The sequence below is a fragment of the Struthio camelus genome, chromosome 12 (genome assembly GCF_040807025.1).
Source record: "Struthio camelus isolate bStrCam1 chromosome 12, bStrCam1.hap1, whole genome shotgun sequence".
In the NCBI taxonomy this organism is placed as follows: Eukaryota; Metazoa; Chordata; class Aves; order Struthioniformes; family Struthionidae; genus Struthio; species Struthio camelus.
The window spans coordinates 8,265,198-8,281,027 of record NC_090953.1 but is presented as its reverse complement, the minus strand read 5'-3'; the positions used below and the strand labels follow the sequence as shown (position 1 = coordinate 8,281,027).

The 15,830-nt window shown below is 42.4% G+C and overlaps 1 protein-coding gene across 4 annotated transcripts in view; it reads left to right on the top strand.

Annotated features, from left to right (window-relative positions):
• Positions 1-15,830, top strand: part of SV2B (synaptic vesicle glycoprotein 2B) — a 74,688-nt gene that overhangs the window by 22,262 nt on the left and 36,596 nt on the right. The window contains exons 2-3 of one of the 4 annotated variants that reach the window (XM_009681236.2): positions 2,858-3,047; positions 10,547-10,737. The exons of 2 other annotated variants lie outside the window; for them this stretch is intronic. The gene's annotated coding sequence lies outside the window, so the exon portion shown is untranslated. The remainder of the gene's footprint in view (positions 1-2,857; positions 3,048-10,546; positions 10,738-15,830) is intronic. One more of the 4 variants, XM_009681235.2, reaches the window with a different exon arrangement.

Sequence of the window (15,830 nt, the reverse complement as noted above, 5' to 3'; positions counted from 1 at the left end):
CTGAAGTTACACTTCGATAAATAACTTCTGATCATTGTCTCCTTCCTGCCACTTGCTTTACCTGTGATATTTTATCCTTCTTGTCCTGAAGTGTCACTAGAGTCATTTGCTTGGAAGTATTCATTATACCCTTGAAATTTGCCAGCTAATTCTCCCCAGACTCATCTTTTAGAGGACACCTGTTCTCACGCTCCATTGCTTTGCTGCTTTCTCCCTATATATCATCATCCAGGATTCCTACTTTTAGCAAAGGTATTAAATTTATTTTATCTTAAACCTACTCAGGATATGATAGACTGTATTTCTCTCTTCTCTTTTGATGGCAAAAGCCACTTAGTTTGACAGCACCATCTCTGGGGTCGTTTCTGCATGAATAGCCCCATTTTAGCTGGTCAAGGGAATGCCATTTTACAGCCTTTCTGTTAGTGGTACCTAGGATCTACCACACAGGCAGCTCCCTAGCCTAGGATCCTCTATCTGATAGCGGGCAGCAGCAAACACAACCAAGAAACACCTCAGCAGACAGTTATAGACTAACCTGCACCAGAGTGAAGTTCTCCTCTTGAGGTTTGGATGATGTCTTGAAGCAGAAGCGCTTATTTCTCCCAGTAGAAAAAGCGATTACCTAGTCAAATGAAACTGAGTGTTCTCTGTCCCCTCAGATACATCAGTTCCCACTGTCAGTCCTGCCATGGCCTTGGCGAGGAGTTCCTTAGGTTAGTGCGTAGGAAGGGATTTCCCTGTGTGGCATTTCAATCTTTTGCCTTTCCAATTTCCTGAATGTCCCTTTTGTCTCTTGTTTTGAGAAAGCAAATAAGTCCATCTCATTTACTGTCTTAGGACAAAGAGACAGTTTTTCTTTTTACCCCTGTGGCAGTAAATTCCTTTCTTGTCACAGAGTAAGCTTGAAAATAGAGCCCACACAAGGGATAAGGAAGGCTGATACTGCACAGGGACTTCCTACCAAGCTTGCTGCCTTTGCAAGCCCTCTCTTCCACCTGACAAGTGGTCAGGGGCACACGGCTTTGGCAGCTGCCCGGGCTGTCCGCTGGCATGCGACTTCTTGAAGCAGCCCCGAGGACAGGCGCTGCACCACCTTGCAGAAGCTCTGCCGGCTGGCTTGGGGTTGAAGTGAAGAATGAAAACTGAGCTTTGCACAGTGGTGCAGGACATGATCTCTAAAGCTAGGTGAGGAGGAGTAGTATCATCAGTAGGAGTAAGTGCGAGTAACACATTTCGAGATGCACTGGGCTGTGCACTAAGCCAGATTCAGCAGTTCCTCCTCAAGTGCTGGGAGAAAATAAGAGCTGTTCTCACTCACTTGCTCGTCAGAAGCCAGGTAGAGGTACACTGCTACAGGGGGTGCTGGCAATAGATACACCCAAAACCTAAATCCTTGCAAGCGGTGCCTAGCATGCTTTTCAAGAGCAGCTTTCCATGCTCTTTAAAGCCTGTTGTGCCTGGCATGGATGTCTCTCCTAAATATCGAGACTATCAAAATGACAGTCAGAACAACAGACAGTCAAAATGGGCCTGAGAAGCCTGGGGCAGTTTGATCTCAGCACATCAGGACATTGACTGGAAGCTGGATAATAATACGCTGACAGAGGAGTGAAATTCTCGAAAGGGGCTGAGTGCAGCTTCTCACCACCATCCCACAGAACATCTGCCAAAAAAAAATGCCCTGCCCCAGCTGAGTTTTACATAGGGAGGAAGGGGAGAGGGTCTCCTGGTGCCAAATAACTTTTACTGGGTTGTTTTTGCAGCTAGGCTAGTTGGAAATGGAGGCCAGGTGACTGCGTATGTGCCCACTGGAGAGGCACAGCAGGCCCTCGGCCCTGAGCTCAGTCTCTCAGTGACATGCTGCAGAGCACATGGTGATGGCAGCAGTGGGATATGCTATATCACTGACTCCTGCAAGGGAGGAAGATGCTGAGTTCCTCCATGGTAGCTGCTCATATCTTGCTAAGGGCCATATTCTTCCATGAAGCTCGCTTTTGGAGGTCGCAGCTGGAATTTCTCCTTTATAGCCCCTCTGCAGGCTTGAGCTAGATTGAAAATACTGGGCTTGTGGAGGGGGTTCAATACCTAGCAAAAGGGGCACACTCAGAGAAGGGATGGTGAAGACTGGTCCCCAGGCCACCCTCTCCCCGTATGCTGACTGGTGAATGCCAGTACAGCTACTTTGGCCGGTTCCCTTTAATCCCAACTCAAAAGGCAAATATTTTCCTGCTTGAGTCCCCTCCACATCATTAGACTGTGATAACAACGGTTTGGAAGATTTAGGAGAACCTGTCTTCAATTCTGAAGTAATCAAAACCCTTATTAGTAACAGCTCTTTTAACACAATTAATAACAATTAATTTAAACTCAGTTAATAACAACTCGAGCCTGCTTTTATTACCGTGGAAAGAGCTGACATTTCCCTTCACTGTGTCTTCTAGCAGTTATTTAGGAAATTTGCATAATAAAATGAGACGGACTGGTGAGTAGAAGTTTGCCTGAAGCATTTGGCCCTACCCTGATTCCTAAACTTGGTCACTCTTCTCTGTTTTTTTCTGAAGCAAACAGTTTGGGCCTGTAAGGTCATGTCCAGTCACCTTTGCAGCCTACAAAGACTGCTGAGAAGCTGAGAATTGTCTCTCCCCTCTGCTTTGGTCTTGCTGCCAGTATTTCAGGTCATTAAACAGGCCTTTATTTTAGTATGCGTTGACCAATATTAAGAGAATAAAGACATGTGGAGATATGATCTATAGAGATGGGATAGCATGTATGAACAGTCAGAAGGAGTCTGACTGCAGTGTTCACAAGGACTCTAGAGTTCCAGGATCTCTCTCAATTGCCTTTCCCTTTTCAGGGAGCCTGAGGAATATAGGCTGTTTTTTAGCGTCTTTTCTTCAGGAAGAGCTGAAATAACAAGAGGAACTGAAGCACATCCATGAAACAGGCTGGAAGCATCATTGATTCTGATTAAGAACACCATATCTGAGGTCATTTGCAAGACACACTGTCCTTATGAGGATAATTTCAAGAGCACAGAAGTCTTGGTAAGGACCATCTGAAAATGAAAATTTTGAACTGTCCATCAGTAGTTGCAAGATTCACTTTTCAGTTATGGATGTATTTATCCTTACGCAATCTCTGGCAGGCAAGGAAAGTAAGTTATTAGAGCTATTTTACACGTAGGGAACTGTGGCAAAGACTAACTAAATATCTTCTCTAAGGCTAATCAGGCAATCTGCAGCATTACAGAAAATTGTACTCAATTCCTGATGCTGCCCAAAACATTCAGCCATCCTTCCTCTAACCAAACCTGCCTAAGTCCTGATGAATGGCTGCACAGGTATATGTATTTCAAACAATTTCCTTAGCCTTTTCCTATTGTACAGAAGCATCATGTGCAAAACATAAGCAGACATAACCAGACTTCAACTCTTATGGCATAAATTGCACTGACAGCAATTTGACTTCGACTCCCATCTGTACTGTCATGCCGTACCCACAAGTATGAGTTATACTAAGCAATAAATAATAGCTAAATCCATCTCCTGCCTCGACAGGTGATTTTGAGGATTTTCTCTCTGCATACACATGAACTATGGTGGCATAGGCTGGTGATGTATTGTAGCTATTAATTTTTGGAGCCGAAGCTTTTTCATCATTAATGTCCAATCTGAACGCAGAAATTTATTAGGCTGTTTGGGAGGTAAATGCACAGCCTTCTCACTGCTTTGTAGTGGCGTGCCTAATAACACTTATTTTGGAAATTTTAGTGGCTAAAGGCAACATTAATTTCCAAGACTAGGTACTGCAGCTGCTGTTACGCTTTTTCCTCTCCCTTTCTATCCTCCACCCTCCCACATCCATCTCCTTGTCCTAGCTCCTTTGCTATATGTCATATCCCACAGTTGTTTTCTCTTGTTCTTTGAGTCCCGCACTATGTGCTCCTTGTTTCAGTGGTTTCCTCTTTTCTTTCTCTTCCTCACCTGTTCAACAGAGGGATGACGGTTGTTCTGGACGAAGACTAACACAGTAGACCACCTATGCAAAGGTGGAGAACCACAGGACTTTGGCAGGCAGGATACTGCCCAGGCTTAAGGTCCTGTATAAATAAGCTGCTCTGGCAAAGAGCAGTCCTAAAGGCTACTACAGGAAGACAAAAGGAATAAGGGATGCTTGGGAAAAAACACCCCAAGTAATCCACCTTCCCATGCTTTTGAGCAGCCTACTATGTGTCCTTAAAGTAGCTGCACTCTGTTTCTGCTGTATAGTGTACAGAAAGTGCCAGGGGCCCTTTTGAGTTTAAAGCCTCCATATGGATATAAAATATGAGTATACATTTAATGTTGCTGTATGTGAGGCCTTGTGTTATCCTTTAAATCAGTGCCAACATATTCCACACCCTATGGCAATTTCAGTTTGCATGTATAGTCAATGAAAAGAAAAAAATCTGTTTTTGTGATTTTCTGCAAGGTGCTTGTGTCAAAAGAAGGTTCTTCAAAGATCTGGCCATCTGAGATATTCGAGGCGCAGTTCCCAGCTGGGAAAGGCTATGGAAATCACTTACAGACAGAAAAACTTCCATCACTTTGTAGCTATGTTTTGTTTGTGCTGCAGTGATATATGTAAAGCACATGGTGAATTTGATAACCACATAATAGGATTTGTTAAATGATCCTAGATGCTACAAAGTTCAGGTCTTCTCAGCACTGTCTCATATCCACAAATGATCAAAACGATCAAAATGCTATGAAAATAGATGTAGCAAAAGCACTTGCTCTCATACTTTCCCTGCTAAATAACCTTGAGGGGAGTCTCAGAGCGAACATCTCTTTAAATCTGCTGCTGCTTGCACTTGTATTTCTCTATAGGCAAGGTACATAATGAACAGTAGATCTGCAATTTTGAAAGCTCTTGTGGGTACAAAACAACTGTATTGGAGGGCTTATGTAAAAAAGAAAGAGACTGAATGTAGGCTGAGAACCAGCCATATTATTTGATCGAAATCTTAGCACTGTAATAACTGTGCTTTGCTCGACTTTGTCGAGCAGCCCTGCAGGGAAACATAAATAACAAACCCATTAAAGAGCATCATGGAAGCATAAGGTTGGCTGTGACTGTGACAGGCTGAGACACAGGGGATTTCTTGGAACAAATGTGAATACTGGAGTGGCTGGTGCCTTGGTACACCTCACTGGAGCTGGCAAGCAACTGCCTCTAGAGACTGAGGCCTGAGCATCTTGGGCTAGGAAAAGTCTGTTCCCAATAGCAGGAACAGTTCCTTACAGGGAGCTCTCTCAGCCTGCGGAAATCTCTGTGCCAAAAATCAACCTTAACATACACCCATACTCTAGTGGAAAACAAGAGGAAAAAAACCCGCAATAGCCATTACCATTATGAGAGGCATAGTATGATTTTGTCCTCTTGTATCCTGTTCTTGGGGAGGTTTGTGGCTCCCAAAGCAATGGGAAGCTGATCATGGACAATAGCTGACAGTGCTGTTCAGTATCTAAAACACTACAGTTCTTTCCCATTTGAGACAGGAGTCAAGGAGACGTTGTATCCAGGCCCCAAGAGTGTGGCAACTCTGGACAAAGAGTGACTTTGGGGGACACAAAGGGACACATTGATTTTGTGCATCCAAAGGAGAGGTGACAGGTTCAGGTGTCAGCAAGGGCTTGTCAGGGCAGAAAGATGGGAAAGATAGGAGCAGAGATTGCTAGGGGAAATGGACACAGCAGACCACTCCGTTAGCAAGAGGCAATAGAAAGAATGAGGTATTTAGTAAAGATACTTGCCCAAATAAAACTCCTTTCTGAAAGAAAGCAAAGTTTGGAAATCACTTAGGGTTGTGTCTGCTTTCATGCCTCTGTCACTGGAGCAAATCTATTCATCACAGCCATGTATTAATGAATTAGTTAATTAAGTGGCTCGTTATTTAATAACATAGATTGCAAGTATGATGAAATAAAAGTCCCCTTTGTAGCTAGCGGCACATTTTTGCCAATAAACTACACAGTTCATTGTTAATCAGGCACAGTTGCTGTCTGACACAGGCAGAATTTGCTGAACTGCAAGACACTTTGTTTCAGAGGTTACTGCTAACATTCATCCCTGGGAACTTGCCAGGGTCTCCAAGCCCAATAAGGTTAGGCCTAATAAGCTGTTCAAGGGAAAATAGACATGGAATCCCCCAAAGTTGTTAGATGGCACGGAGGCACTGTTGTTTCTGAATCTACACTAAGTTGCCTATTGGTTTATACTGTCAGGTTCGATGAGATGTTGATTTATTAATAAGCATTAAAGCCTTGGAGACTCTAGCTCTCTATGATCTTCAAAAATACAAGGGCATAAGAGAAACATGGGTTAAATATTTGGCATTGACACGGGTGACCTCGGGGAAGATTCTTGGGTTACATCTATACTGGGGCGTTGGTATCTGGGTCAGAGTTTGTGCCTGAGCCCCAGCTCAACTCCACATTAGGAAAAGATTTTTGGGGTGCCAGTCCTCAGCTTTATCTTGGTCATCATATGAAAGACAGCTAGGTGCAAAGGTTTAAGGTTGAGCCTTAAACAGGGGAACTGTGAGCACTGCCTAGATATTGTAATAACAGGAGAGGAAGAGAAGGGAGAAAAAGTATCTAAGAGAGGTTTAGAGATGATGAGTTTTTTCTCATGTAGAAGATTCTTAACCTCAATGACTTGGCCAAATTCCAACTCAGACATACGCATTTCTAAGTTGCCTTTTGGTAAATTATCATCTCCATAAAACTCTGGCACTTGAAAGCAGACACTGTCTTCTCCCACTAGTCCTCCTGCTGTGATTCTCTCCCCATCAACCATGATTTTGTTCTTTTCCCCTTCACCTCCTCCCTTCTGACTAAGCTCTCAGCTGTGATTTTTTCCCTCCTTTTGCTTCTTGAAGCAAGTCTGTTCATTATTTATTAGCTGCCATACTTTTATACCATCTGTCTCAACTCATTATCCATATTCAGCTTGTCAAATTGACCTGTTATGGCCTTTCTCTGGAATCCTAATGTGTAGTCTGCCCCTCCTTATATAGCTTTGTGCTGGTAAGCCATTGCTTTCCAACTCCTACTGTTAAACACTCTTCTCTATCTCACAAACACTCAGCTTACTATTCTGTGCCCTTAACTTCAGGAAAGCTGTTTATTCTGCTTGACTGATGCTTGTTCCTTGTTTCATCTGCTGCATATTCACCGTGCCAGCTTGCTGCAGCACATAATGTCTTAGGTATGTCCTTTAAAAGCATCTGCACCAAAAGAATAGCAGGCTTTGAAACATAGTCTCCCCCTCCCAATCTGGGGGACTTTCTGTCACTCAGTACAAAACATAACATGGTGGATTACAAGTTAAGTTCATCCCGTGGTGCTGTGAAAGTCACCACCACGTAAGGTAATGATATTTTAGTGCCTGATGTGCAGGAAACTAGAAATCTTCCACAGTGCTCTATGGATGGGGAAAGCAAAAAATCTGCACCAGACCTTGGAGTTTCTGATGTACGTTCCTGCACAGCATAGGAGATTTTCAGGTTTCTCAGATTAGTCACTGCATCAAGAGGATACCTTGTCTTCTATTATCTTTTGCATACAGAATGCTACAGCAAGAACCAAAGACAAACTGTATCTTTCTGTGCTTATTTCTTTGGGATGCTTTGATCAGACCGTGGCTCTGACAGAAACAATACACCAAAACCTCAAGAATAACATGTGTATAGAAAAACTATTTCTACTGATGACAAGAAGCAATGAATATTGAGGGTCTCTGTTCCTTCACCCACTTTTTCCAGAATCATCAGAATTGAATCAAGAAGAAACAGTAACATTTCTTTTAAAAATGCCTCCCACTTTTTCCCAAATCATATCACAAGATGTTGCTTTAGATTTAACCTTTATATATCTATTTTGCCATTTTCATTTCTGCTGAATAGAAGCTCGTACAGTGTTACCCAGTACGAAAAAGTGTAATGGCACTAGAGCAGTATGATCAGATTCTTACTTAATATAAATCAGGATAGCTCAATCAAAAATAACTGAACTCCTGGTGTTCATACCACGTCTGGCTCTGCCCCCAAATTCGTGAGCTGTTGTAAAAGCCTTATTTTCAAACTTTTTATTTCTCTTCATAGAAACTATGTTGCTGTAGCAAAGTAAAACATGACTCTGCCACCGGGCTGCATTGCAGCAGGTTTTATGCCAAGGTGGAACACAACGTGCACGGTGTACACTGACACAAATGTGTAAAAACCACCGTGGATCAGTAGAGATTACCCAGAAACTGCAAGATGACTTAAGTTCAATAGACTCTGTTGCAGTTAATTTTGAACTAAAATGTTTTCCCTGTTAAATAATTAATCAGCTGATGTGTTGGTAAGCACACTAAATTGCTTGGGCTTTGTTTTCCCTACACCCCTCAGTATACCAGCATTGCATCAGCAACCATCTCCTTCCTTTCCATAGCATGAAAGAATTGAATAAATGAGTCTTGTTCTAGAGATCTCAGCAGCATCTTAGGGCAAATCAATGATTTTACACTGAACAGTGAACTCTTACCCTACACGTCCTACCTATTCTGCAGGATAGCAGTCGTTAGGTGCCCTCTGTAGTGCTGAAAGCCAGGTGATATCAAGTCGAGGACTTTCAAGTATCTTTCTCTTCTTTTAACTTACAGCTGCTGATACAGAATCTGTGGTGCTTAATAAGCTCCACTGAGAGTTTTTGAACTTGTGCCTCTATCAAATAACTTATCAACAGAAAAGAAAAAAGTCCCAGGAGAAACTTATTTTTATTTTTAGTTTTCACTTAATGCAGTGCTTTTCTACGAAGCTCTAACAAAAGATACCTCTTTATCCAATGTTCGAAGCAAACTTTTTAAAGGTATGCCCTGTTATAGAGTCGGCTGATGCAGCTTTGATCTTTTAATCTCCTATTGTACAGACCCAGTTAGCCTCCCTTAAATATTTGCAGCTACAGTTAATTGTTGTAGCCATGAGCACACAGCTTTATTCTTGAAAATCATATCTTGACATGCCCACACATATAAAAGTGGTGTCTTCAGTGGCAAAGTAGCTCCTTATTGCTTCCAGCTACCATGCCACTGATCAAGAAACTAAGAAAACTCATGTACTTGCCTTTTCTGAGCAAGAGCAGAAAACGTAGCAGAAAGTAGGCCTAAGAAATTAAACCTGGAGTTGACATTCCTCCAGATTCAAGGGGTTTCCAGCTTAGGATTGAGATACTTGAGTCCTCTCTCAAAAATGTTTGATGACCATGGTTTCCTTTTGACATTAACTCAGGTCAGATTCATTGCAAGGACACGTTTCCCTTCAAATCTTGCAGAACCGGAGAGGGAACAGGAAGAATCAGAAGGAATTTTTTTTTTTTTTCAGTGATGTATATTTTCACTTATCTATCTGCAGCCATATATAAACCTGTATCCTAAGGGCTGACCTGTCCTTCCAAAAAAGAGACCAGTTCTTCAGCTTGTTATATTCCACTGATTCACTGACTGATATTCAATAACTGTGGTTCAGATCTGAGAATAGCCTATTGGAAAATCCCCAGGGACTCATTTGTTATCACCACCATGTGATTCGGATATTCGATGGAAAGAGAAAGCAAGGAAAATGACTGCTGGAAAACTGCAAGAAGTGTGACCTATTTCAATAGGATTCCTCCCATAATTTCTCCCCCCCATCAGGAGTCGATGATGCTTTAAAATGGGTGGTGTTCCCTACAGTCAACTTTGCCTGAAAGTTTCAGAATCATATGCTGTAAGACTTTTCCCTGTTTGGCTATTATTTTGGCAGAGGAATAAGGTTTCAAAAGTCAAGCCAGAATTAGTAAGGATTAGGGCTAAGCTCTAGCAGAGATAGCCTGAGATTGATTTCTAATGCTCAGAGGTGAAGGCGAGAGCTGCTGTTATTGCTAAGCAATAGTATCAAACTACTGGTTTTCTACATGTTGAGGATCAATAATCTGCCAGGGCTTCTATCCTTCCCTGGCCTTCCCATACAAGTCCTGTCCATCTCCTTCACCGTGGTCTGAGCTCCTCTAAGCTGGGCTCCAAGAGGGGTTGCACGCAGCAGTTCTCCCGGTTGCTGCTTTCCCCAGATGTCAGCAAGGCTCTAGGCAGCAGTTGCCTTGCAGGGAAGCAGGGACAGCCAGGCAGTTGCTCCCCTGCGGGCTGCAGCAAACCCTGCCTTCCTCTGAGTGTCTACAGAGGCCGAGATAAGCTGCTTCCTCAAGCCTGCAGGGATGCTGCAGGGGTATCCCACTAAGGACCACGTGCTAGTTTTTACCTCCCGTGTATGCAGCCCCGGCCCTCCTTCAGGAAGGAGAGCCTCGCAGGAGCAGCTCTAGCTGTGATGGAAACCCCTTCCCCCTACTCTAAGCACAATTTTCATTTGGACTATTGAACCCTCTCTGCCCTCCCTGAGTTCTGATTTCATATGGTTTATAATCCTCTGCCTTTCAAGCCTTCTCATTCCCTTTTCTAACTTCACACACGTATATATTCTCTCCAGACCCTGCCACTTTTTCCTCTACAGAATCCTTGCCAAGAATCCAGCCTTGCCATCTGCCCAGGAAAATGATGATATTGCTCAGCTCTTCTGGATAATGAATGATGTAGCTGGAGCAGCAACGTTAACATTAGCAAAAAAGAATAATCAGAGCCCCTTGGAAGCAAGGCTTTTTCCTACCCCACAGGATAAAGGTCAGGTACTCTCAGCCATATGTGTGTGTAACTAGAAGGATTACTTTTCCTATCTTATATTTCTCTATATTGCCTTCTTGAAATTATTATTGGGAGAATATTATTTGCATTAAATTGCTTCAGATGCAATTTTTGTTGACAGAAAATGCCAGTTTTTCAAATCCCGAATTTTTCATGGAGAAGACTCAGGTTGAACAAATGCCTTTAATAGAAAATGGATCAAACCGCTAACATGCTGGCATTTCCTAAATTAAATGTTTGTTTTTCAGTTTGAAACAACTCTTCATGCTGATTTTTGTTTGTGATGATGAAAAGGTGAGATGAAACGTTTTAATGCACCAGATCTGAAAGTATTTTGCAGATTACGGGGTTGCAGACTGATTTTTGAGATTTTTTTTTTTCAGACCTTTTGGAAAGAGGGAAAAGTTTCAGCCTTCCCCAAATCTCCTGGACAATAGTAGCCCCATACTACATGTGGGTATATTGGCAGTTACAGTTCAGCAGATCTTATTGAAAACACCTGTTTATTAGGACACTCAACAGGTGTGAAGCCAAGCCGTTCCTGACATTAAGGCTATGCCCCTGAGTTTTCCCCGGTAACACTCTCCTGGTTAAAAATACTGGAGAACCTCTCTCAGGCTGTGCATTTTTAGGCCAATATCAACTTGTCTGTAAGTCACTGGGGCAGAGGGGGAAGTTGGAGAGAGGCATAGATACTTTCAAAACACATGCCTGCTGTGTAACTGGGAAAACACACAGCAGCCCAAACAAGAGGGAAACAACTCTGTTGCTCTTTATTCTAACAAAACAGAGTAAATGATCTGAAGCATCCAGGAAGCTCCCTGAGGTTTAGGCTTTTCAAGCAAAATCACTAATGCTAACAATATTTTGAGAAATACCTTTTCCTTCTTCCCTTCTCTGCTTGGAGGGCAAGAGAGAGATTCATGAGAATTATGCCGATGAGTTTTGGGGCTTGGAGCACTTTCCATCAACAAATTGCCTGTTATCGCCTTTCCTGAAACAGATGCAATGCAGATCCTTAATCTGTTTAAGGTGGAAATATTCCCAAGCAATTCAATATAACAAGAGAAGTCCATATGGAGAGCTGAAAAGAGAGACTACAACATATCCGCATGCCTTTGCAAGGGTACTCAGGACTTCTGGGTTTGGCAGTGGGAAGATAATCTCTGAAAAAGGAGAGAATCACATCTAGATTGACAAAAACAGAGAGGTGAGGCTGAAAGAGGCCTTTTTGCAAAGGGACAGAGCAAGTGCTACCTGGATCATTCTTAAAAGTACTTCAGATCCTGTGTTACAGAGGAACCTATTTCAGAGAGTTTCACTGAAGCAGTTATCCCTCCAAACAGGGGTAAAATAACAATTTTCACGGTTAAAAAAGAAGTATCAGAGGATCACTGAACGCCTGATGAAGAGTCTGGGAAAAAAAAATCACTTAATTTTGCTGGGCCTTGTCTGTGAGGCAGGGAACACAGGGACCTCTTCTCCCATGGATGGTTTATTTAGGCTTTTGGGGGCCCAAGTTTCCATCTACTCATGTAGCCAAGTAGTTGCAAGGAATGTAAATAACCACTCTGCAATTCACACCAGAAAAAGCTATGCCATTCCTATTTGCAAAAGGGGGGGAGGTAGAAAAACACCAAGTAGCCAAGCAACTTTCCCAAGGCTGCTCAGAGAGTCTGCAGCACAGAGTTATACACTGAGCACTGTAACACTTTCCCTCCACCTAGCAGAGGAGCATTCAGACCTTGCTACAATCCGTAGTCTATCTAATAGTATTTGTGCAACTCTAAGTTGTCCGAAATCCAGGATACTGCTCCCTTGGGAGCTGTGAATACTTAAGCATCTCTCAAAATCTGGTCCTTTACACATACAAATGGATCCATTATCCACCCTCATTAATAGTCTGAGATTAGACCATCACAAAACTCTATGCGTACCGTTTCCTTTCCCCTAACTACCAAGGGAAAATTCCTCCCAAGCTCCCTGTTTATTTTATTTATCAGTCAGCTTTGTGACTGCAGAGTGTCCTTATGGCCACTGTAGAATCTGGGCACCTTCCCATTGCTGCTAGCAGAAAGCAGCTCTGGCAGTAAGAATGTTTTGCCAGAGGAGTTGTCCTTCAGGCAGGATAATAAACTGCTCTGCCATCTGCTTTATGGGGATTATTCTGGTGAATGTTAGAGATCCCTTGAAACATTTTGTTGTGTCTCTGCCCTGCTCCTTAACACTACTTCCTTTGCATTAGCATTCAAATAACCTCTCTCTTCAGCTTTTGACTGTGAAAGTTTTCCCTTTTTTAGCATGAAAAAACAAAGAGAAGATCTGGATTTCATTTCTTAACTGTTGGCTCCCTCCCCACTGCATACAGAAATGCACCCACACCTCCATTCAGCTCTGGCTCCCACAAAATAGTCCTCCTCTCTTTCCTGGAAACTTCTTCATGCCCAGGACTCAACATGTTGTAGGAAGCCATCTCTCCACAGTTGCTTTTCTCACTAATTTGCTCTAAGGACTGTTCTCTGATAACACTTAGTTCTCTAGCAAACCCTAAACTCTTTTTGCACTTTCTTTATTTGCTGCCAGGCTGCTTTCCTGCTGCTCTTACAAGAGACTACCCTGCTGCATCCCCTCCAAGCCCTGCTGCTCTGTAGCCAACAGCTCATCACCTGAGCTTACCAGGCACCTCCCTTATATATGTTTTTACAGGTTCAGGTGTTAAACAGCTCTTCTTAAAGGTCCCTTTTCCTAGTGTAGATAGGGTTTCTGCTGTGGGTATATGCAAGACTTTAGATTGTTACAGAGTGTAAATAATTTAATTGCTGGGTAAGTGTGTCACATCTGAACTGACTAAAGAGTTAATGGGTGCAAGAAAGTTGTAAGGTGAATTGTGCATGTTAAAGAGTTGCTACAGACTAAATTGTAGCATGAGAGATACAGGACTAAGTGAAGGATATGTGCTAACTAACATCTGGATAACTGGTGAGATAGGCTGTTTGGTGGGGAAATAAGATTAAGATAAATACCAAAGCAGAACATAGAAGAAAAGCTGTAGTGTAAAGATTGCCTAGAGGGGAAGAAAAAACAAGGTAATGTGTTGAGAAATAAATAGAGTATCACAGAGAATTACAAGCCAAGAGGGGAACTGTACTCCCAGGTACTTTAGATTTCTGACTCCAAGGCTCGGTTTACTAGGGGCAGAACTTAACACCCTCTTGAATTTGTTACTTTGGAAAGACTCAGAATAAGGCTTTCCTGCTTCTTCCTCTCTCTCCCGTGCAGTGTCTGCCTTGGGGAACCTTGCATTTGTCTTGTGTTTAAACCTCACTTGCATGTCTTGGAGCAGCAACTGTCAGTCTTCAAGGGCCTAAGGCTGTAATAGGCTCAATGTGATGTGTGTATTTGTCTCAAGCTTTCATGCATCACTATGGAGTATAATTATAGATATCCAGGCCTCGAATCCTTACGCGACATCATGATTTCTCATCTAAATGCTAAATTGGGCTGCTAATATGAGTAAGTGCAGCTCAGCTTGAGTGAAAGGGTGTTAAAGAAACAGGTCTAGAGTGAATCAGCCTGTACATATGTGGCAATAAAAGAAAGTAAGTAGTGTGAAGTGCCTAACTGATGTATTTAAGAGCTCTAGGTTGCAACCTGCCTCTGGGTGCCTTGCTCTTCACGGTTATTGCCCCCTCTCCTAGGGTGACCCTACAAGAATCTATCTTACAAAGTGAATGGTAACCTACAGGCTACTATTTGCCAAGACTTGTTTTCAGTGTGTCATGTTCTTCCTGACACGGATGGCTGTCACGGGTCTGTGAGGCTCATCAGATCATTTCATTATTTCCTCTACCGCCCATGATGCAAGTGATGCCTTATAGGAGAAACAATCTTGGTGTATCAATGAAAGAGCACAGATGCTTAAATAGATCTTCTCTAAGTTTGTTATATTCTGTGGTTCTGTTAGTATAGGAAGCAGAAAGCCCAGCTTCCAGACTTGGCAGTAGAGTAGGACAAGTTCTCCAGTGACTGGTCTTCAAGCATACTTTTACCTTTGGAAAAGACTAAGTGTAAGTTCTGTGGATGACTTGGGATCCTATGAGATCTGTTGATTCATCATTAATATTATTATTTCATTTCCTAAGACTGATTTTCAACATACCTTTGCAGCAACCAGAGAAGGACAAGAACAGTGAGGTCACTGCATTTTCTGCTCTGTCATTTGAGGTCACTTTGAAACATAACCTGCCAATAAATGACACTTGCAAACTTCCAAAGCAAGGTCTAATGTTCCTCAGTTTATATTGTTCTTTTTTTTTTTTGAAAAAAAAAGCCTTTTCTCTAGTTTTTCAAAGAAAATATGTCTCTGTAGTTCCACAGAGAACTAGTTTTATTGCCTTGGAGAACAAGATGTTCGCTCATGACATAAAACTTGGTGTAATCAAAGTTACCTCAAGAATGGGAGTTTTTGAGACTCAGAAGTCCTCAGGGAATTTTTTAACCACTAGTGGTTACACTCCAGCATTGAAACAATATCCGTAAAACTCATTTAAATTCTTCTGATGGCTGACAAATATATTAACTCCCTTTCATATTAACACTTTGTTCTGGATGCAAATGTTTCTCTTTACTGTTACATGCACTATAGTCTCCTGATCTTGCTAACTTGATCAGAATGTCTTTGGTTTTGTTTTGTTTTATAATTTATTGGTTCCTTTTTTCAGTCCAGAAAAATGCCTTGCTGCCTTTTTAACTTCATGCAAAATGTATTGTGTGATTCAGCAAAAGGAAAGGCAACAGGAAACACATTGAATGTGGTGACAAATGGCAGAGGGGTCGGAGCAAAGGAAGATGCTCTATCAGGACCTGCAGAGGCAATGTCACAATTATATGCTGTAAACTTATGTGTAGCGAAGCAGAAATGTAGAGGAAAGATTTTAATGACGTTTCTTGGAGAAGCTCCCATGAACAGTATAGACCAGAAACGGCCATGACTCCAGCGGGTGAAGGGAACTCCACACACACAAGAGAGACCAGGCCTCTGCTCTTGGTTTTTATCCTGAACATCTGGGCTG